Here is a 23629-nt window from a genome sequence, read left to right on the forward strand (position 1 = left end):
GAGGCCTAAAAGCGGGCTAAAAAAGGGTAGAAAAGTGTGCAGAAGTCAGGGCGAGAAATGAGTGCTAAAAGGGGCCTAAAATTGGGCTAAAAGAGGCCTAAACAACTGCTAAAAGAGTGCTATAAAAGGGTAGAAAAGTGAGAGATAGAAATAAGGAGAAATGAGGGCTTAAAGAGGCCCGAAAGAGTTCTAAAAAAGGGAAGAAATGTGAGGAGAAGTGAAGGCTAGAATTAAGGACAAATGAGGGCTAAAAGAGGGCTAAAAGAGGGCTAAAAAAAGGTAGAAAAGTGAGAAGAAGTGAGGGCGAGAAGTAAGGTAAAACGAGGGATAAAAGCGGGCTTACTGAGGGCTAAAAGAGGCCTAAAATAGTTCTAAAAAAGGGTAGAAAAGTGAGGAGAAGTAAGGAGAAATGAGTGTTAAACGAGTAGAGAAAAGTAAATAAAAATGCGGTCCACTCTGGAGTATCTTTTGTAGGGAAACAGCAGAACAGGTGGAGGAATCTCTGGGTCTCGAAAGAAACACTCGAAAGATCCCTCGAAAAGGCGGAAAGTACCTCCAAGCAAGTAAGAGAATTCACTGAATATACAGCCCAAAAACTACACATTTTTTTGGACTTCCAACCAGCGACTCCAAGCCTGCCCCGCCTTTTCCGCTGTGTGTTTCGCCCATAAAATTAACTTGAATAATTCTGTGAACCCAAAAAAAAAAAAAAAACTGGGTTACGGGAGTAAATAAGAGAGGAAAGAAAAAGAAATCAACAATTTCTGTGCTGCTGGGGTCCTGCTTGCCTGCCTGCCTGGCTGCCTGCTATTCATGCCACACAGCTCTGCAGCTCTAGAGTCACCGGGGCTCTGCTATTCATGCCACAGATGTAGTCAAGGGGCAAGCCCCAACAGCACCACACACACACACACACACACAAACACACACAGACACACATTTCGTATTACATTTAATTTATTTAAAGCTTGCATTTTCACACTCCAACGCTCGTGGCCCCCTCGCACGGCCCTGCCCCTGCCACATCCACTGTTGCGGTACATTTTCCAGGAAAATGTTTTCGGGGGTTCCCCCTTTTTTTTCGGCATTGTTTTGTCTTTGATTTGCATAGAAATCACGGGGCGAAACGCGGGCTTTAAAACTGCGTGTTTTTTTTTCAAGGTTCCACCCCCACCCCTCCCGAAAAGGGGGGGGGGAGGGATAAATATAACTGCAAAACGGAAAAGTTCTCTGTTGTAATTATGGAAATTCATGGGAAAATTATTGCCTCCGAGAGCGACGAGTTTCCCTCGCTTTCCATTGCTCATTGTTTTCTCAATGTCATTGTCGCTGGTGGCTGACGCCGCTGCATGATGATGTTGCATGCATTTCTCCATTGTGGCATTGTTTGGGGCATTACATGGTGATAGTTATGTGCCGCTTTTATCTGTGGCATGCCTCCCTGGCTCAATGATTTTCATGATTTTTCTTTGTGTATTTTCCCTCTCTCTCTATTTTTGTGTGTGCTTTTTTTCTGTTCGTTTTCAATTAATCAGAAGCCTTCCCCGCCAGTGAATGGCTTGTGCCACATAATGTGGCATATTTCAAGGTCTTCTAGGGAAGTGAATGCCACTCGCCGAGTGAATGAATGAATGAGTGAATGAATGATGGAATGCGGGGAATATTAATTGCCATTGGTTTCATTCCCCCTCCCTTTTGCCCTTGTGCCTTCTCGGATCCTGCCACAGGGTTGTCAACGGCATTGTCTTACCAGAAGAAAGATTCCTCTTGCTCCTGCTCCTCCTCCTGCTCCAGGATATTATTGACAGGGCAACATAATAAACATAAATCAAGTGTGGGGCTGCCAGAGAGTACTCCCAGGGGATGGCAGGACGCAGGAGTCGCCACACATTGCATATCATACTCGTCATTGTTTTTATTAACGAAATAAAGGACCAGAGAGTGCGGGGTATCCTTCATCTCGTAAATAAAAGGAAATACAATTCCGCTCTAATGAAATCCTTGCGGGGCATGTGGCATGCGGCATGTGGCATGTGGCATGAATTTTACTGCTTACTTTTCTCTCTGGCCTTACTTAATAGATATTTATGTATCTGCAGGATTTCGTGGGTTCTTTAATTTTGTTTTTCTTTCCGGAAATTGATTTCCTCGGAAAATATTTCCGTGCCCCAATTAAAGCACACACCAGCTTCAAAGGAGTGTGCCCCCAAATGAGTTTTAATCTGTCTCTGTGTCAACATGTTTATCATCATTTGTAAGCCCACATCTTGACTTTGTTTTCGACACAAATTTCCATATATTCTGGGAAGTACTTGAGAATTAAAAATCGGGGGGGGTGGCGTGGCTGTTTGTTGTCTTTGAGACACTTTTTGTGTCACTTTTTGTGTTCAAAATGTCAGCCTCTTGAGGGAATTGATTAAGGGGAAGATGTGGGAGCCCAGGCACTGAATGTGTGGGAGTTGTAGGAGTGAATAGGTTCCTATTTTCTACATATGGAGACGAACGAAGGAGCAGTGTCTGAGGAGCATTTTTGGGGCTTAAAAGGAGCTTCAATGGGTAAGGAAAAGAATGGCACAACCGAAAGGATCACCAAAAGTGGGTCTTAATTTGCAAAAGAAGAATAAATATTAAAATTTAAATTAACTGAAATATTCATAGGCTTAAAAAGGATTGAGGGCTGGGAAGAGTGTGCTGAATGGGTTTCAGGGAAAGTCCTGTAACTGTTGTTTGCTTAAAGTACGGTCCTGTATCTACAGCATATGCTTAAGGCAGGCCCTCAGCCCCTCAGCGTCTCAACCCCTCAGATGTCACCTTTTTGAAGTCGATTTTTTCTGACATACATCCGCCGCGAAGCTCAAAACCCGTATCGAAGCTGACAGCCAGTAAGACTTGATATTTTATGGCACTTTAGAGGATTTGAAAATTTGACTGGAAGGATCCCTTGAGTTTTCCGCGGGAAAAGCGTTTAACGAGCGCCTCGAGACCCGCTCAGAGGGTGAAACGTGGCGTATACGTGATAAATGTAACATTTAAATCGCATTCACATTTAAAACAATATTTACGGGCGCGTTTTTCCCCTTTCTTTTTTTTAACATATTTCTTTATGCAAATATATATATGTATTTATTTATATTAATTATAATTGCAGAACGGATGGCACAGAATGGATCCACAGATACATTTATCACGTGTGGAATTTTCTTGTTTAATTTTCATGGGGAAAAACGAATTGCTGCTCATTTAATTGCAGCCACAATAAAAATTTACGAGGCGACAACAAAGGAAAAAAATAAAGGGAAGCCACTCTCCTCTCCACTCTCCTCCAATCTGTTATCCTCTTCTTCTCCTCTCTTCAATCTCCTGTTAATCTCCTCTGGAATCTACTTTTTGCACTCCTTCGAATTTCCGACATTTTTATGATAATTGAAAGTGAAAACAGATTGCAGATTGCAGATTGCAAGCCATAAACATCAACATACATCCGTCCATAAAAAGCGAAGAGTATCATCATTTAATTTCGCTAATCAAAGCATACCCCCTTCCCCCCACCCCTCCCCATTTCCCTCCACCCCATAAAAGTTACACTCGTAAACCTTAAGCCCCTGCCGCCCCTTTTTTTGGGGGTGGGGACAGGCAGAAAAAAATGTATACAAAAGGAAAGAAAAATCCCTAATTAATTTTCAATTTTTATCAATCAGAAGGGAAACATCAAAGTTAAAAAAAAACCCCCAGCCGAATACATGTCATAAATTTGTGATTTTATTTGGGTTTTTTTTTATGTGCTGTAGGATCGTCTGATATGCGAGTAATAACTGTAAAATATATGCATATATGCAGTCCCAGGCGGATAAAAACAATTAATTGGAACTGCAGACCATTCGGCATTCATTTCCATTATGAATATGGAGAAGGGTGGGGGTGGGGAAAAACCTACAAAGATGATAGGTCCAGAAATGGTATCATTGCCAGGGGAGTTCAAGGGGTTGCCCTCTCCGTGTGTGCCACATGTGCCATGTTTTAAACGAATTTAATTATTGTTCATGTGCTGAAATATGAGACAGCATTTATTTATGGGACATGCAATGGACAGAGGAACGAAGCAACGAAGCAACGAAGCTCCTCCTGAAGCCCAGACAGAAGCACCTCTCCTGTCATTCCCGTCTCTTTATTTTTGCAGTGCATGCGAGTGTGCATGTGTACCTGTGTCCCCTGCTCCTCCCTCTCTCTCTCTATCCTCCGATCACTGGGCGTATGAGTTATGGTCATGGCTGGCTATGGGAATGGTACAGGCGGTGGGGGGGGGGGCAGGGGCGTATGATTAATATTCAATTACAAGGGAGATTCCGTTTGCACTCGAACAAAAAAAAAACAGCAGCAGTTCTCTCTGGTTGTTTCCTTTTGTCCTGTATTGGTTGGAAAAACTTTGCTAATTGCCATCATCAATGGCACCAGGAATGGCACTTTTCCGTGCTCTTAATCGTGAAAAATAGTAGACCAAAAACACAATGAAATCAATCGAAAGGGTTTCCAGCCCCTGGGCCCCTACAGAGACCTTTCTATCCAATCTTTCTCCCAAAATTGATTGAAATCTCTTAACTTTTATGGAACCCAGGTGTATCTACGTTTCCAAGAGTATCTTTGGGGGTAGCGAAAGTTTCGGCTGGTTCCTACTTTGTTTTCCTTTTGTTTTTCGTATCTTTTTGTTAAGCAAATTTGTTTTTGTTTCTGGCTGCTGCTTCGCTGGGCAGCATGTGCCTTCGTTTGATTTAATTATCCCCGCAGCCAGTGCGGAAAAGTTTCAGGAAAACAATGTGCCAACCCGCAACCCACACGTTCCACACGATCCACACGCAATACACTCGATACCAGGGGCAGAGCCCTAATTAAAAAATATAAACCTTTTTTTTTTTTAGCGAAATTTAAGCCAAATTTCAAGTTGAATAATATCGAACAGGGCAAATAAATTATGTTTTGGGCAAAACATTAATTCGGGGGACTTATCGGGATTAATGTTCGTGGAGATATTGTGTGGGTTTTACTCAGTTCAACTGGAATTTTGAGATTCGTGGATTGCGTGTAGTTTTCGCATGAAAATGAATCAAAATTCATTTGCCATTTGACAAGGCCAATGTCCCATGATTTATGGCTGCCATTATTTTATGTTTAGCTGCACGGATTCGTGACATATTATTAAGTACTGCAATTGTTTTTTTTTTGTTTTTTTGGGAGTGGGGGCAACTTTATTTTGGGGCATAATTTCCCTTCTTATCGTAGCACAGTTTATGGCAACAGAAAATGCGGAAAGTGCAAATGGTGTGTTCGTGTGAATAGTTCTCAATGGAATTTTATTCGTTTTTTTGCTTTTCTTTTTGTTTGCCATTGGAATTAAAAATTAATTGCTATTTTTATAGCCAAAAAACAAAATCCTTCTTTTTTTTTATGTGCCACATGCCACTGCTCTTTGTGTTCATTTCCATCTCTCTTTTGCTCTCTGTTGATTGTACTTTTTAATGACATGTGCAATTATTTGTTTGTTTGTTTTACGTATAACAAATGCGCACAGTGGCGGCACGTGATATGCAGTGAAATTAATTAATCATTGTGCTTTAATCAACCTTTGTGTTGTAATTCAAAGGGAAATATTTTTTTTATTGCTAAATCCCTGCATCAAATATATCCCGGATTGCCAATTCTTACTCTCCTTTTGGTGCCGTCGATTATTTGCCCTCTTTCGAGGCTGCACAGCTTGAAACGTTTGCCATCTCTTTCTAGTGCTTGCCGAGAGCCGACAGAGCGACAGAGCATCGGACGACGCGTCGTCAGCTTATCGGTTTTTGTATTCCTTCATTCTCCCACGCCATGCAGAATCACAACGCGAGCATCACTGTCTTGAGAGAGAACGAGAGAGCAGTACGCTGTGGTTTTTGCGTTGGCCTCTGCCGGCGATTATCAGCAAAAACGATCAGCAGAGATCAGCATCGGCAGCAGAAGCCAAAAGCAAAAACCACCACCACCGTTTGCTTTGCTGCCGTCTCGTTTTTGCCTTCCAAGACGTGATTGAACATGCATGGGCTGGCAGGGCATTGATTTCTGCCTTTGGAAGTAGGAAGTCTCTTTTTTGTGTGTTGAATATTTGAAATGAATTGCTAGAGCTTGCAAAATATCCCCATTAAATATGGAATTTATTCCCATTTATTCCATTCACTCATTAATTACGATAATTTTAGCCCAGTCGGCTTGGCTTTTGAGCAAATGATTGAACTACTGCCAATGGAGTGCATATACATAGCTGTAATTTCAATTTGAAGTTCATTTTCCATTCATTTCCATGGCATTCATTGATTCCATGGAAATTTCATTTGCCGTCTGCTTAATGAGCGACAAAACCGAAAGCTTTTATTAATTTATGCATTTAAGTGGATGCCTGATTGCATGTACAATGTGTCGTCGTTGCCCCTTTGCCACCGTCACCGCCAGCGTCACCGCCACCGTCACCGTCCTTGCTGCCACACATTCTGGTTGCCAAAATTTTGCATATTAATTGCTCATTAATTGTTGATTAGCTTTCAAGTGGCAGAATCTCGGTCTTAAGCACCAACTAATCTTTGGCTCAGGGCATACGAAAAACTTGCTTGCGACAAAATGTGGCAATCAATCAAAATGGCTGCGGGCGGGCGGGCGTGTGGATACTTTCGTCAGCGCAGCAGCGCAAATACTCGCAATTAAGCATTATTAATCACAGCGACTAAGCAACACAACAACACAGCACTTCCACTTCCACTTCCGTCTTTTGGCAAATAATTACAGTGGTCATCGCCCCAGGATCTCGATTCTGGGGGCTTCTTGGGATCCTGGCCTGGCTTGTGGTCACTGCGCTAATGTGTGCGTATTATTTTCTCATCAGAATTAATATTTAATTAAAAGTCAAGTGCGTGTGGGTAAGAAATTTCCATTTCCATTTCCTTTCGCAGGAAATCCATTTGCCATGTCGTCATGGTGAAGGTTTTTGTTATGTATGGATTTGGTTTTTTGGGCATGAAATTTGAGAAATTAAGGGATTAAATGTGGGAGGGAAGCTTTAAATCTATTATTTCCATAAATTCGATTGGGAATACCACTTCAAATTCGAATGTGAATCAACGATCTAGAGTTCATTGCTGGGTCAGAGATCACAATCCGATTTATGCACTAATTGCGATGCTCATGTCAGGCTCTGTCGAGTGTCATCCGTCGAACAAAAGAATTGTGGCTGTGTCTCTGTGTGTGTCTCTGTGTGTCTCTGTGTGTGTGTGTGGCCAAAACACTTGACTTGTGTGTTGTGTGCGTGCCAGGCCGCAAATCGGCAACTAATCAATCAATTGGAGGGGGGGGGGGGGGGGGGGGGGGCCACGGCCATGTTCCACTTTTTTTCTTCTTTTCTGTGGCGCCGGGGTAAGGCCTACTCGATTGATGTTTGAGTGGCATCCCCCCAACCCCCCACCCCCCATATGATGGATTGGATTGTGCCAAAGTTTGATTTTGGTTTGGATTTCGACTTTGGATTGGCAGGGAGAAACATCTAAAATCCTAGTGAAGACCCAACGAAGTTGGAGATCTAAATCCCATTTCAAGCGTTAATCTTCCATGGCAAAAATTAACCGAAAAGAAAAGCCCGCGTTTTCCCTTAATTATAACATGATTTATGACTCAATTACCGTTTAATAGTCCGTTCCAGGCCTTTCCTTGACTTTGATTTGAGCCAATGATTTTCCTTGGTTTTCCCACGATTTTCTTGCCCTCCTCTTGTCACACTTCACTTCACGCTTTTCAACACCATTTGCAAAGGAAAAGCTTTCTGCCGAAAATTTAATTTTCTTTAATCTTTCTTTCACTTATTTTTTTTCTTTCTCTGGAGATAAAAGCCTCGTTTTAGGCATCCGCTGGTGCCGCTGCCATTTGGCGGCCTCTGACTATTTTATTTTTTTTGTTGGGCAAGTTGGCGCCTATGCCCCACACACACACTGGCACACACACTCTCCCCAGTCCGGAAAATGGGAGAAAACACTTGAAATTTGTTGGCTGCTTTGGCGCGACTTTCCGGTTAGCGAATTATTTTGCTGAGGGGCTTTGTATCTTTTTTTTTAGAGCATTTACTATCTCTTTTTTAGAGGGTATATCATTTGTGGGGGTATCTTCTTTCAGAGGGTACTAGCGGGTCTGTAGGATCCTTCTCGGGGATGCTGTTTGGTTCCTTTCTTTTTTTGGGGAGTTGCTTTCTCTTAATCTTTTGATTGTTGCAAATGCAACAAGGGAATGCCCGTGCACACACTCGTGCACGCACACACACACACAGATACACAAATACACTGCTCGATGGAGTTTTATGATTCCTTTTTTTTTTGGGTGGAAAATCCGCGACGTTCCGCGTTCGTCGTACCCGTTTACTCCGAAGTCGGGCGCTGTGGCGGACGCCTGGCTGCCGTTTTACCGTTTCACCGCTTACCGTTACGTGTTACCACACAACACAAATATCGAACGTGAACTGACGACATGAAGAACGAAGTCCGAGGACATTGTAGGCATGGCATCGAACGAAAGCGCGACACACAGAGCCCCAGAGGATGTGTCTGGTCTGTCGTTCGGTTCATCGGGTGGCGGCTGGCTCCTTCGTTCGTCGTTAGCGAGCACCAACACGCCAAACGGCCGACGGGGGGAACTACAAAGCAAGAGCGAGAGCGAGCTGCGAGAGGCAGAGAGAGCGAGAGAGCGAGGCGTTGCTGTGATGGGGTAATAGGGGGAAGAGAGTGTATCCCATTATTTGGAGGGGCGATGTCTATTTGTGGGGACTGCTGAAAATTACCCCCTGTTTGAGGTGGAGCAGCAATTTTCAGGAGTTCGAAAATAATTTCGAATGAAACTTGTTGCTAAACGAAAGCGACTATAAAGCAATATCCGATTGAAAGTGAGGTGTAAGAATTAAATAATATTTTTAATTTCTAATTAATAAAATATGTACATACATACATATTTGTATTTTCGGATTCTTTCCGAAACAGATGAACGTGTTCAAACGATTCTATGATTTAGTAAGAAGATTTACACTCATTTTGCCTGACTATTTTTCATTAGAATAAACGTATAATAAATAGCCTTTTCAGAATTTTCTTACCAAAACCATTTATTGACATAATTCGGTGCTTAAGTTCCCATTGAATTTAACCATTATTGTTTAATCTTATTTTAAAACTATTTAAAATATATATAATTTATTACATTTTTATTTTTCTTTAAAAAATACATCATAAAGTAAATAATAATTCTATTCTATAAATTCTATAAATTAATAAATTTAAATTGTATAAATAAATAATAAAGTAAATAAATAATAAATAATAAAAATAAATATATCATAAAATAATTTAAAAATAAACCAAAATAATAATCAAAATAATTTAAATAATATAATTACATATAATTCTTATTTACTTTAATTCTTATTTTAATTATTTTGATTATTATTTTTGAATATTTTTTATTTGTTTATTGTTTTATGATTTGTATTTTTTAATTAAAGTAAGATTATCCGTGATTCTACAAATTAAATAATTATTGTGGGATATACAAAGTATATAAATACTAATATACAATTGGTAAATATTTAATATTAATACATATTTATGTTAAATATTTATTTAAAATATGAAGTCAATTTTAATTTTCACTCTTGTAGCAAATATTTTGCTCTACATTTGTAGGTACAGTTGAAATATTATAATGTAAAACATTTTTTCTTTGGGTCTAGATACGAGTATGTGTAAATATTTTTACTTGTATTATACTGCATGTGTAAATTCTACAAAATGCTCTTAAACTTTATATTAGATACCCAGAAAATACAGTTGAGATACAGTTGATTCGCACTTAGATACATATACATTTTTCCCGTTCCATGAATTTTCCAGCAATTATCTCTTGACAGCAAAGCTATTTTATTCGGCAAAACAACCGTGTATCTTTTCCTCTATTGTTCAGAATATTTTTCAGCATAAGAGGGATATTTTTTATTTTTGACAAATACTTTTAGACAGGAAACAGTACCAATTTGCAGCCTAACTTTCCAAAGCTATCTGAAAGTTTTTCCAGCTTCCATGGAGCTTTAATCTGGAAATAAATGCCTCAAGCTTTTTGTAGAATTAAGCACAGCAGAAGGAATGGGTATCTCAAAGCTTGAATCTCTTCCCAGGAGCTTTACCGAAAGTTTACCGAAAGTCTCTTGAAAAGTTTGATGAAACATTAAAGTTTGATGAAACATAAAAGTGTTGTAGAACTTTCAAGTGTTAAAAATATATTCCGATAGGTAAATATTTAATTTCAAAAAATTCTCAGAGTAGTACCTGAGATTTCCGATATAGCAAGGCTCCAAATCCAATGGGAGTTCCGTCCCTTCGGATTCCTCTGCCTGAAAAAGTAATTAAAACCAAGAAAAAGGTGTGATGCCATATATCTCCATGGATATTCTTCCTTATCTCGACTAACATTCATGGTCCCTTTTGTTCTTCCATAAACCATCCTTCGGAAAGGTGTCCTTTTTACAGTTGAGCAAACCCATAGTTTTACTCACTTTGTCTTCGGCAAAAGTCTGTGAAATTCTTCTAGTATTCTTCTGGTATTTATGGAGCGACAGGAAAGCAAACTGCAGCCAGGAGCCAGGGGGGTGGGGGGTGGGGGGAGAGGGTATGGGGTTTGCGGCTTGTGGCTTTTTGCTTACTGCTCATTTTTCTCAAAAATCCAAAAAAGAAAGACTATATAGATGTCATCTGCAGGTAAAAGCAAATGCATAATTCAATTTTCGATTTTTCTTTCGTTTTTCTTCTATATTTTCCTAAACGCCACCGAATGACCTGCGAATGGCCCACTAAAAATCGAGGTCAATGGCCAGAGATGAGTGAAAGAAAAAGGAGTGGAACCAACGAATGATTCCGTGGGGGGAGGGGGGTAAGCCCTGTCTGTGGCATTGTGTGTGTTGCATCCTGCTGGCTGGCTGCTGTTGCAAGGTTGACCTTATAAATCATAATTTCCAACAAATAAATCCTTCACGGACAATTTAACAGTGCAGCCCCGGTCCCGGCCCTCAGAAGGAAGAAAAAAAACTGCAACAGTCGTTGAAGGTTTTTGGAGGAGGGTGGAGGAGGGGAAGGAGGTGGGTGGAAATTTCTGGTTCTGTTTCTGATTTTGGTTTTTTCTTTCTTTTTGAGATTTGTTTTTTTTGTTCTGCCAAAATGGATGCCGAAGGGCAAACGGAAGTGGAGTCTTCATGTGTGTGTGTGTGTGTGTGTAGGAAATGGATATTAATTTGTGTGGGGCATCTTCCATATGCAGCAGTGATTGATGGTCCATCATTCCCATCCGCTCCTGGATTTCCCCCCTCGTTTTTTGTGTGTGCTTGTGGCACACCTTTTGACACTGGAATTAGGAGTTGGATCTCATCGGAGTAGCATCCTGTTCGCTTCATTTGAAATGTGCTTTGTGTGGATGCCACAAATATGCTGATGCATTCGTTCTTACCGACCGACTGAAGGCAGTTATCGATCCAATGAAATGCACACAGAAGGGATCCCAAATTCTGGTCTTTCTGTTGCTTATTTGATGTGTGTCTATGTGTGTGTCTGTGTGTGTGTGTATATTTTGTGGTCAATAAGGAGCTCCTCCAGCTCCTCTTTCCTCCTCCATTCCACATGTCGGCTGCGGTTCTGCATCTCTGCATTGATATCCGTACCATTCCAAAGATTGCTCACAAAAATGTAATTTACGCACATTTCTGAGATGAGCAGAAGGAAAGGGCGAGCCAACAGATGGAGGGGAAGGCCCGGAGATTGAGAGGAGATGGAGTGGAGAGACGGGAGAGGGCTAAGAGGAGCGGGGAGCGGGCGAATGTCAGTCGAGAATATTTGCGTAATTTTGAACTTGGCATTTGGACAATTGTGTTTGAATTTGATTTGTAGTCTATGCAGCATGCAGCATGCAACATGCACTCATGGCCATGCCCCCCTTTCTCTGTCTCCCTCTTAACCGATTTCAAATAATCAAACATTTGACTAGCATTTTGGCTCCATTCGTGCAACACACAAACAAAAGCACACATTCGAGGCACGTTGACATGTGTGCCCCCCCTCCCGCTCCCGCTCCCGTTGCCTCACGTTGCAAGAGCTAATTAAAGCGCGCACGCGTGTGTGATGTGCCACGCCAGATGTTGTTGATGCTTGTAGATGTCTCAAGACCCCAAACAGCAGCAGCAGAAGCATCAGCAGCAGCATCAGCAAAAGTGAGCACAAGCGAAAGGGCCTGCTGGGAGGGTAGACGCAGGAGATACCCTTGGAAGATCTTGGATGTATCTGCAGGTCTTAGCAGATTAAATTGTCTTCTGTTTTGATGGTAGAGAGGCGTTTTGAGAGGCTTCCACCTCCATTTCAGAGGGAAACTACCTTAAAACCCAGAAACCTACGAGATACATATACGGTAGGCCTTCCGCAAAACTGTTAAGGGCTTCCCCTTCTTCCTTTCTTCACCCAAAAAACCTCTTTCCCATAAACCTAATTCCCTGCCTTTCAGGGACGGCCCCACAGGGTACGAAAATGGTGGATGTCTTGGGGGAAAACTGTAGGAGAAACAGTGGCAGTGGCAGTGGCAGGAACAGAATCCATGCCTCCCTGCGCTTTATTCTAATCTCAACCGCAACATGTTTTAAATTTAGCATAACATTCGGAGGCACCACCAAACGACGGGGAAGGGGCATGGACATGGGCTCTCTCTCTATCTCCCTATCTCTCTCTTGTGTCGCTGGAATGGGAGGCCGCCTCTCTCTGTGGCTCGTGTCTCAACTTTATGCAAAGGTCGCCTCATCAACAACATCTCGGGGAGACCTTTGGAGACTGGGGGAGTACGGGGGAGTATTGGCTCTGGCTGTGGATGAGGGGGGGCCTCCCATTCCTTCGGGGTATTTGAACTTCAGAGGCAGAGTGCCTCGCGTGGCATTGCGTGTTGTGTTTTGATTCGATTTTTGTCGCCGCCGACGACGCCGCCATTAAAAAGGTAAACAACAAGAGTTTTTTTCGCCTTTTTTTCGTCTTTTTTGTTTTCTCTGAGGCTGAAGAAAAGTCCTCGAAAAAGTGAAGAAGAATTATTAAAGTAAAGCACTTGAAATATTAAATGTTTCTTGATTGAATACTTAAATGTAGATATTTTGGGGAAGGCTTAAAATTATTATTAAAAATATATCTTAATTCAGGAGAGTATCTATAATAATTTTGTATGACTTTTTGCTACTTTTTTGCCTATTAAGTTGGAAAAATGCTTAAAGAATATTTATTCATTGCAAAAGATATTTTTTTAAATTTTTCAAACATTCTAGAATGCATTCGGAATGCAGGAATTCCTGAACATAGAAAATTGTTGAATATTAAAGCGGAAGAGTATCTAAAGAAATTAAGTTTTATTAAAAAAGTTGAATAAATAAATATATAAATAAATAAAGGAATTAAATAAATAAATAAAGGAAATAAATAAATTAAATAAATTGTATAGAAAAGAAGGTTTAAAATTCAAGAGCTTAACACTGTCACCAGAATGGAAGATACACAATATTTTGAGATACAAATATCTATCTTCAAATCTATTGATGCTGCTTAGAGGCAAATATATCTAAAGCAAATGTGTCTTTACGCTGAAAAGATACTTTTCAAATGGTTCTAGAACTTAAATCTCAAGTAATTATTTTAAATTGAAACTCTTCTGAGTATCTAGATACACATAAACTACAAAAAAATACATATGTATATTATTATATTATATATTATATTATATTTTACATATTCTTTGTCTAAAGATCCTTCTCAAATGTTTCAAGTGGCGTTGGGAGGATTTCGATATTAAATTACTGAAAGAAAAGCGCGGAAAATGTCTATTAAATGATACAAAATATGCTGAATCATTAGTATTACTTTAAGATGGGAGCTAAGCTGTTTTGTATATTTACCCAGAGATTAAAGATAAAATCAAAGGAGAAAAAAGCACAGGAAAAAGGAAGAAGGAAGGTGAGGCGCTGCCGCCCTTCCATTAGCATATCGTAATCGTTTTGCCCGGCCACTAAATCATGCGAATTCCCCCCCTGCTTCCCTTTGTCCCGCCTGCCACTAGAGTATTCAAATTTCGTTGGAAATATGCGGCATGCTGCTGGATGATATCTAGATGATGATTCTGTTCCATTTAGTTGCATGCTGCAACATTGCAGACGATGCATAAATTTGCAGCCATTTATAGCCCTTGGGGGTGCTTGGGGGCGGGGAGGGGGCGGGAACTGCCGCAGCGGTGTGTTTTAATGATTTACCAATGATTTTTGTTAATAAATGAAAGCCATGTACAACAGTAAAATATCCACCACTATGCATATTTTCCACTTTTCGAAAGATAAACCCCGACCATCGAATGGCAAATCAAAAATGCATTCAAATGGAACAGAGCGGAGGGCGTACGCCTCTTTCAATATGGAATTTCATATAAAATATGCAATTTTTGGACAAAAAAAAAATACTTTAGAATAGGGAGAGCGACGGGGAAGGGAGGGGGAGTCAATTTAAACATATTCTGAAATTTCCATGCAATAAAATGCAGGAAATACACTATAGAAAATCAAGAGGAACTTTGACTTTGAGTGGTGCAAGGACATCATTAGGAAGGTGCTTCAGAGAGAGCCAGAAAGTGAAGCCATATTGGTGGATGGATGGAGGGAGTTGCCTGATAAGAAAGGTGCCTCAAAGGGGTATTTGGAGTGGGCGAAATAGAGATGGAATTAGGTGGAAACTATATGCCTTGGAATAACTTTATTGGAAGGGACTTTAGGGACTTTTTTTGCAACTGAAAATATCTAAAAAAAAATCCATAGAGGAATGATAGAAATGTGTTTCAAAGGCGCCTGAAATAACCCATTGATTGGGGCCCCAAATTATTTGTAGAATAATCCCAGAAATAGACCTTTCCCCTGCACTGGCCACACTCAATTGGAAAAGCATTACCCCGACCCCCCCCCTGGAGCCACCCCTTTCAGAATTCCCCTTTGATTTCCCCTTGATTCCCTTTTGATGAAGTAATTCAATGTTCGAAATTCAATACGATACGAGGCTTCTATGCAAATCCATAATCCACTCGATCGATACACAAAACGGGGGGGAAAGGGCATCCATTCGAGTCCTGTGTAAAATATAATCCTTGTCGTAAACAATCTCCATGCCACGATTATTGTTAACCCAAAAACGGCCAAAACAAAAATCCATAAAAATATTAATAGCATAAAAATCTAGAAAAAAAACGCAACACAACGCGCTGCATGCAACATGCGGTGGTACACAATATTGGCGTATGTTTTGGAGCAGCAATAAAAAGAAAGGGGGAATGTATACATATTTTTATATATATAGTGGATCCCTCGGATACTTTTTTGGGCGGTGAGGGGGGTGAGGGGGGGAGGTGTGTTTTTTTATGGCCAATTGTTTCGTTGATTCCCACCCGCATTCGGTTCTGTTTTTTTTTTTTGGTGTTGTTGTTTGCGTTAAATAAATTGCACTGTGAAAAGTGCAGGGAAATAGTTAAGTGATTGATTTAGTGCTGCCTGGTGGCACAGCCCCTACCCTCTCCCCACCCCCCGGCGTCCCTTCCTGGAGGGGCGCAAACGAAAATTGATTTCAAATTGAGAAATTGGTTGGCGGTTGGCTGGCGGTTGGGCTCTCAACATGAAGTGGGGCAATCCCCATGAATGAATTAAGCGGGAAATTTATTAACAATGATCGGTGGGGGAGGAATCTCCCTCCCACTCACCCCCTACCCCTCACTCTTTGGCTTTGACCTGCAAAAATGAAAATGATTAGAGAAGAGACTGAGGTGGAGCGTGGCAGGGGGGAGGGGTGGTATTTTGGTTGATTGGAAATTTGCATTTTCTGGCTAAATTTTTGGCCAAAAATAGTAGTAGATTGCCCCACACATATCTATGGCCGAGAGGGGGGGCTGGGGGGGGAAATGTCTCTCTGGTGTTTACCCAAAAAAAGTTTGGGCATAAATTCAGTGGAGTCTCTGGCTATTTCCAGTGGAGTCTTTAAGCCATTTTCTAAGCTTGGAAAAGTTTTTGGTTTGCATAGAACTTGTCTCGGTTTCGGTTTCGCCTTAAATACTTGATGACTTTCCCTAGGCCGCACTGGCACGCTCCATGGATCCGCGGAGCTGCGTGCCACTTGAGCCGCAAAGCGGCCATTAGGCGACTGATGCAGACAGATGCCACAGCGACATGCAACAGGGGGATGGAGCGCATGGTACAGGGAAAAGGCTGTGCCAGGGAGTAACGGCATGAAAACTATCTTGCCACTCAGTCGAGCGAGAGAGAGAGAGCGAGGGGCAGGGGCATCATCCACTTGAGCTATGCCAGAAGCTGTAGGTGCCACCGGGGGGGAAGAGATGGAAAGCGAATGGTAATGGTAATGGAGATGAGCCGAGAGGAGTTGCAAGATGAAGATGAAGCGCAGAGAAAGGGAGAGAGCGAGAGTGTTGCATGATAAAGTGGCCTGCCCCCTGGCTTGTCCTGCAAATGAAAATCTAGAAAAAGTGACAGAAATAAAGACAAAGAACATGGCAATTGTTGCCACTTTCTTGTTTCTTTTCTTTTTATTACCAACAACATTTTGCAATTAGCCAAAAGCTTGTCCTGCGGATAACCTGGGGAGCAATCGGGCGTATCCTGTGGCCCCACGTAGAGCCCCCGTAAATTCCTAGATGCCGTCTCGCCATTTTTAATCACACGAAAATTGCGCTAAATCATTTTCTAATTGCCTCCTGTGGCATAAACAGTGACTCTCTAATGAGTTTGCGACGCCCAGACACCCCGAAAGCTGTCGAGGCACACGTATCTGTATCTTTTATGTGTATCTTTAACGGCACATGTGTCAATAAGAGGAAGGAAGCGGCTGCCTGTGTGTGTGTGTGGCAAGTATCTTAAGAAGGCAAGTATCTGAAATACAAGTATCTCAAGAAGAAATATCTTAATGGGGTATAATGACAGCAGGACGAGGCTCGTCTCGTTTGAGGAATTAAATGGGAATTTTTATTGAATTTTATTTTGATTTGTTGTTAAAATTGAGAGCGAGAATTCTCTGCCTTGCATTTCATGAAGAGAGTACTAATGCATTAGTATTAGTGCGTTTGGGTTTTGCCTGAGTTTTGGAGAAAAGTGTGGCCTGCAGAAGTATCTGAGAAAGTGAGTGATGAAGAAATATCTGATGAAGAAGTGTCTGACCAAAAATGTGTGAGGAATAAATAGTAATCTGTAGAAAAGGCATCTGAAGAGAGGCTAGATGAAGAAGTATCTAAGCAAATATCTGAAGGAGAAGTATCTAAAGAACTGGCAAAAGGAGAAGTATCTAAAAGGCTAGGAAAAGAAGAAGTATCTAAAGAGCTAGCAGAAGAAGAAGTATCTAAACTAATTTCTGAAGGAGAAGTATCTAAATAAATAGCAGAATAAGAAGTATCTAAAGAGCTAGCAGAAGAAGTATCTAAAGAACTAGCAAAATAAGATGTATCTAAATAAATATCTAAAGAATAAGTATCTAAAGAATTTGCAGAATAAGATGTGTCTAGAGAACTATCAGAAGAAGATCTATCTAAACAAGGATTTATCTGAAGAAGAAGTATCTAAAGAACGAGCAGAATACGATTTATCCAGAGATCTAACATAAGAGGAAGTATCTAAACAAATATCTGAAAAAGAAGTATCAAAAGAGTTTGCGAAATAAGAAGTATCTAGATAACTAACAGGAGAAGATGTATCTAAGTAAATTTCTGAAGGAGAAGTATCTGAAGAAATAGCAGAAGAAGAATTATCTAAAAAATATCTGAGGCAGAAGTATCTAAAGAACTAGCAGAGGAAGCAGTATCTAAACAAGTATCTAAATGAGGAGTATCCGAAAAACTAGCAGAAACGGAAGTATCTTATCTTAAAGAAATAGCAGAAGAGGAAGTATCTAAGCAAATATGTATATGAAGGAGAAGTATCCACAGAACTGGCAGAAGAAGAAGTATCTGAACAACTAGCAGAATAAGATCTAGAGATCTAACAGGAGACGATGTATCTAAACAAATTTCTGAAGGAGAAGTATCTAAAGCAATAGCAGAAGAGGAAGTATCTAAGCAAATATCTGAAATACTACTTGTATCTAAAGAACTAGCAGAGGAAGCGGTATTCTAACAAGTATCTGTAGGGGAAGTATCTGAATTGCTAGCAGAAGAGGAACTATGGAAAGAGGGAGTATCTGAAAATAAGCATCAGAAGAAAAGTATCTGGAAGAGTAGTGCATATCTAAAGAAGAAGTTTCTACAAATGTGACAGAAATAATAATCCGAAGAGTCTGTGGGGGAAGGAAAAGGAGTTCACAGGGAAGTTCCTTGAGAAGCAGTCCTCTTCTTGGGCCTAGAGTATCACCTCTTCGACCTCTGGGCCTGCCTTCCAAGCGCTCTCCAAGAGTCATGTTTGCATATTGTGTGTATGCCCAGGGGCAGCAACAGCAGACTGTGTGCTAATTATGCTCAAAATTTTGTGGATTTCATGCTCCACCACACCCCACAAGCTAATCCTTACGGTCGTCGGCCTGGACTCTCTGGTGGGTGCCCAAGCAAAGTGTCCTGCAGGACAGCCATTGTGGGACTTTTGGGGGCGCATAATATTGCCAGGAGATGTGAACGCTTGAATGGGTCATTAGCTTCCAATTAGTTATTGTTAATTTGTCGTTTTCCACAAGGAGACGAGGAGGAGGGGGACGAGTGTGGCATGCAGATCCTTGTGGTGGCAAGTGTTGCATCTCCAGAGAGGGATAAAGAGGGGCGGTGTGTGCTTATGGGGATAGAATATTAATTATGGTTTGATGGCATGTGACGGTACGTTTTCCCCCCTTGTGTCCTGGCTCCACGCTCATCCATTGACCAGTTTCATAATTGCTTTCCTTATGAATTTTGATTGTGTTTTGAGGGAAAGGCAGGGGGGAAATGAATGATGTGGCAGAGGGAAATGAATGGTTTTCTGGGAGTGGAGAAAGCAGAGAGTAATGAATGATTTTCTGCGAGAAGAAAGCAATAAATAAACGCGATTTTGATCCAGAAATTATCACAGTTATTAATTAAACGGAACTTGTACGAAAAAAGATGCAAAGAGTGATGAAAAAGTCTTCGATCTATAGATAGAACCCTCCATCGATGACTTTGTGGGGGCAAACATGTCTGAAACTCTGGCCACACCCAACGTTCTTCCGCCATTTCTATGCCGCAGCGTGTTGCATGCCCCTGCCACCCCCCCGTTCATTGCCTTTTCCGCCTAAATTGGCACACGTTCGGAGTGTGGTGGACAACCCTTCCTTTGGGGCGAACAAGAGCGACGGCGACATGGTAGATGTTTTGTTTATTTTTGTATCCACGCGCTCGTGGCAAGTGCAGCGCGTAAATGTGGCATCGCATCGACGGCGGGCAGCAGCAGGGCACGTATTGCCGCAACCTGGAGCCAAGTGGAGGAGGCAAGGGCCAAAAGGGTTGCAACAGCATCATCATAGCGGAGGAAACTGCATAAATAACAGCACGAGGAGGGTGGCAGGGGGAGGAGGAGGGGAGTACCACAAAAGAACGACAAAGTTGCCGCTGCGGTGGCGGCAGGGACTTTCCTCCGACGCTGACGCTGATGTTGATGTTGATTGTGTGGCAGGGGCAACATCCATGATCTCCGGCACTAAACGACCCTTGCAGCACTCGTGATTGGGATGCAGTTTGTGGCATGATTGATGTGCATGTGGTGCGGTTTCAATCAAAATATGAAACTGATTTTAGAATAAATATATATGTTGCATGTTTATTCCCCCCCCCCCCTTACCGAGGAGAACTGTTTTAGAAAACACAACAAGTTTTCCCTTTGTTTGCCGCGTGACTTTTGCTTGTGTTTTCCTCAACTTTTCTCGACTTTTTCTCTGTTGAAAAATTGCATTTTAATTAAAAAACAGCTCAAGTGCACTTAAGTGTTGTGCTGCCGCTGTGTTCTCCCATAGCCACGTCAGCAATCGGACAGGGAAATGCTGGAAAAAAAACAAGCCCCGACTGCAAGTGCAACGTGCAACACCCACACACACACACACATACAGAGAGACCATGCAACAATGACAGCGCTGGCAACAAAGCAAACAACAAGAAACAACAGCAAAGGCAAAAGCAAAAGCAAAAGCAATGACTGGACGGGCAAACGCCCAACAACAATTAAGACAACAATACTCGAACAAGAGAGTCCTCCGAAGAGCCGAAGTGTAAGCAAAAGAGCAACAAAACGGGGGAAAATAATATAAAATATTCACCAAATTGGAGGCAAGAACGAATGTTGAATGCACTTTTTACGGAAAGAAAGGGAGGGACGATGGAAAGGGGATCGTAAGGGTATTGACTAGGGATTAAGTGTAGATTGATGGGGAATCCCATGTGTTTTGAGTCGGAATATCATGTGAATTGAATGTAGATTACATTTGCATTGCCTGTATTAAATGTGGATTGCATGTGGTTTGTATAAAGAGGATTGTGGATTGTATGTTGACTAAACGTGTCGTTTGTGACATAATGATAAACGCATGTAAATTGGATGTGGATCATATGTTGATCGTGTGTGGATCGTATGTGGATCGCGTGTGGATCGTATGTGGATCGTATTATTTCCTTTCTTAGATTGTATAATGACTATGTGTAAATTGTATGGGCTTTCAATTTTAATAAATTGTGGATTGTATGCTGCTTAAATGTGGATTTTGCGGTATTTGAATTTAAGTAGCATCTGGCTTGTGTGCGGAGTGCATATGGGGAGTGCATGTAGAAAGCCTGAGGATTAAGTAGTGATTAAATGTGGATTTTGTGTATATTAAATCTGGATTAAATGTAGGTTCCACCAACAAAATGCCACTCTCTGCCCTCCACGCTCCCTAATCTCTCCCACGACTATTTTCCCAACAAAATAACATACCCCATCCCATAGCCAATGGACTCGTGCTACCCTTGAGAGTGTCTCCAAGAAGTTGCATGGCAAATAAGCAACGAAATTTATATCATATTGCGCCGATTTACGCAAGGAGCCAAGAATGGGAAGCCTCTCCCGCTCGACTTACGCTTGCCGGCAGAGATTGCTGGGCCGTGTATCTGTGCGATACATTTATGAGAAGATGAGCAAAGGAGATGCAATGCGCTTCCTTTGCGGCACTTGCAACCTGCAGCTCCGATAAGCTGCTTCTGTGTGTGTGCGATGACTGCAGGAAACAGGATATGACATATTTTATAATGCGTAACAGATGCGCGCAACATTTCGGGGCATCATCCCACTCCCACTACTCCTTCTCCTCCTGCCTTGGATGTAACAATTTAATTTCGTTTTATCCTCATAAAGTCGAGTGCCTTTCCTGCCTGCAGGCTGCCTTTGACGTAATTATGAAAATATTCCAAAGGAATTGGTAAAAAAGCTTCTCCAGAAAAAACCCCAAAAAGGTGGCCACAAAAAATGGTCTTAAAATGGAATTTGAATTGCAAAATGTGAAATAATCACCTGATCGGTGGGACAGGGAGGGGGGATGTAGGGGAGTACGCCGTGGCATAATAATAACAAAATTGTTAATTGAATGCAAATGCGAGAGCAGACAGCTCAATTAATTAATTATTCAACAGCTAAAAGTACGAGTACATCTTGAAGCGGAATTATTCGCACCTTTATTGGAAAAAATTAAATAGAAAAATTAGCAAAAAAAAAAAAAATGGATTGAATTTTAAATATAAAAAACCTAAAAAGAATTAGATTTGTGGTTTTTTTTTAGTTTAATCACTTAAGTGGTTTATTAATTAAATGATTTGGTATTTTTTTTAGGGTATAAATCATAGAATTTGGGGAGATTTTTAAGACTAATACAAAATAAAAAATATTGGAAAACTTGTATAAATTTTATTGATTATAAATTTCAATGTTTATATCTATGAGATGTGAGAAAATCACGTCTATGGGTTCATTAGTTTAGTGGGAAAGCAGAAAACAAGTGTCGTTTGGCTCTTTGAACACCTGGGCTGTGGCAAGAGCCGTGGGTTTTTTTGGGAGACCAGCGTTTTTGGAAATACCTACCTACCTACCTATCGTTATGTGTATAGGAACCGAGAACAGTGTAAATTTGAGTTCGTTTAAATCAAAATTGTGTTTAAATCTGTGCCCCATTCATGTGGAACTTTGACCCAAACTCTGAATGGGATATGGAGTGAAAAATCCCCGAAAACTAAGAGAAGGGCAGTGGAATGTAGAGAATTGCCTCCACCCCGCCCCGCCCCTCGTGGCAGATGACAAACACGTAAGCCGCCACGCGTAAGCGAAAACTTTCCACCACCCACCACCACCCACAGCCCACACACCCCTGGCCACTCTTCTAGAGACTTTTTTGTATTTTTTTTAAAAATGCATAAAAGTGTAACTGGAGTACGTGGCGAAAAAACGAGAGAGAGAGGGAGAGAGAGGGAAAACTTGTTTCATTTTGGCAGTGGAAAAAAAGTTTGTAGCCGCCACCGCCGCAGCGGGCATTAACAACACTTAAAATGCCTGCAGCGTTTTTCCTTTAATACAAGTGGAGGACAGGCCACTGTCCAGTGTCCACTGTCCACCGTCCAGTGTGTGGTCTGTGTGTGTGTGTGTGTGTGCCCCAAAAACTATCTGGCAGTACGCTTTCAGCCTTTAGTCCACTCGAAAGGGAAGTTTCTAGGGGTCCACTCGAAGACTGCCAGCAGGCAGTCTCTTTTGCCTTTCACTCTCTCCCACTCTCTCTTCTGCATTCTCTATTTAGTTTTGATTTAGTTTCCCGCCCAGATTTTATTTGGTTAGACATCTCTTTTGGGGCATCTAAAGGGCATCGCTCAAGTGTAAATGAGTGTCGTTTATTTTTCGCCTCCCTCCCCGCCCCTCAACCGCCTGGAAAGACGGATTTCCGCAACGAATTAAAGTTGTATCTCCTTCATTTGCATAAGCAATCCACCCAACAGGCAACCCACCGCATTTCACATTCCTTTTGGACGCCACACAAATCTCTGGCTAAATCTGTTAACGGTTTACTGAAGTTTACTTAAACGCTGGCCGTCCTTCGGGGGACTCAAAAATCAATAGCCTACTTTACGCCAAATTTACTGCCCAAGGAGCCATCGAGTGAGCATCGCTTACTGCTGCTCCTTCCGCCGCTGTGTTTTCTACTCAATTGAATCCTTGAAGTAGTTTCGTAGGCTACCCTCACTCCAGCTCCTCCCCCTCTCTCTGTTCTGGGCGTATCCCCTGATTAGCGTAAAAAAGTTTCGAGTCCAATGAAATGACAAAGAAAAAATCTACGATTACAAGTAGTTTTGCAATAATTCAAATTTGCATATTCACGGATCCACGAGTCCACGGCTCTTTCTGAGTTTTAGAAAGGGTATACTTTGGTGGGTATTGGGTGTAGAAGAGAGACTCTAGATGGTATGTGTTCTAGGGGATCAAAAGACTTATTCATCTATGAATTTCAAGGGAAACTTGTACCTCTTTTTGAAATCTATC

The 23629-nt window shown here is 41.5% G+C and overlaps 1 protein-coding gene across 1 annotated transcript in view; it reads right to left on the bottom strand.

Annotated features, from left to right (window-relative positions):
* The window catches only part of Nlg3 (Neuroligin 3), a 90087-nt gene extending 81465 nt beyond the window's left edge, over positions 1 to 8622 (bottom strand). The window contains exon 1 of the mRNA XM_033385921.1: positions 7695 to 8622. The gene's annotated coding sequence lies outside the window, so the exon portion shown is untranslated. The remainder of the gene's footprint in view (positions 1 to 7694) is intronic.
* Positions 8623 to 23629: the final 15007 nt, after the last annotated feature.

This window comes from Drosophila pseudoobscura, chromosome 2, assembly GCF_009870125.1.
Source record: "Drosophila pseudoobscura strain MV-25-SWS-2005 chromosome 2, UCI_Dpse_MV25, whole genome shotgun sequence".
Taxonomy (NCBI): Eukaryota; Metazoa; Arthropoda; class Insecta; order Diptera; family Drosophilidae; genus Drosophila; species Drosophila pseudoobscura.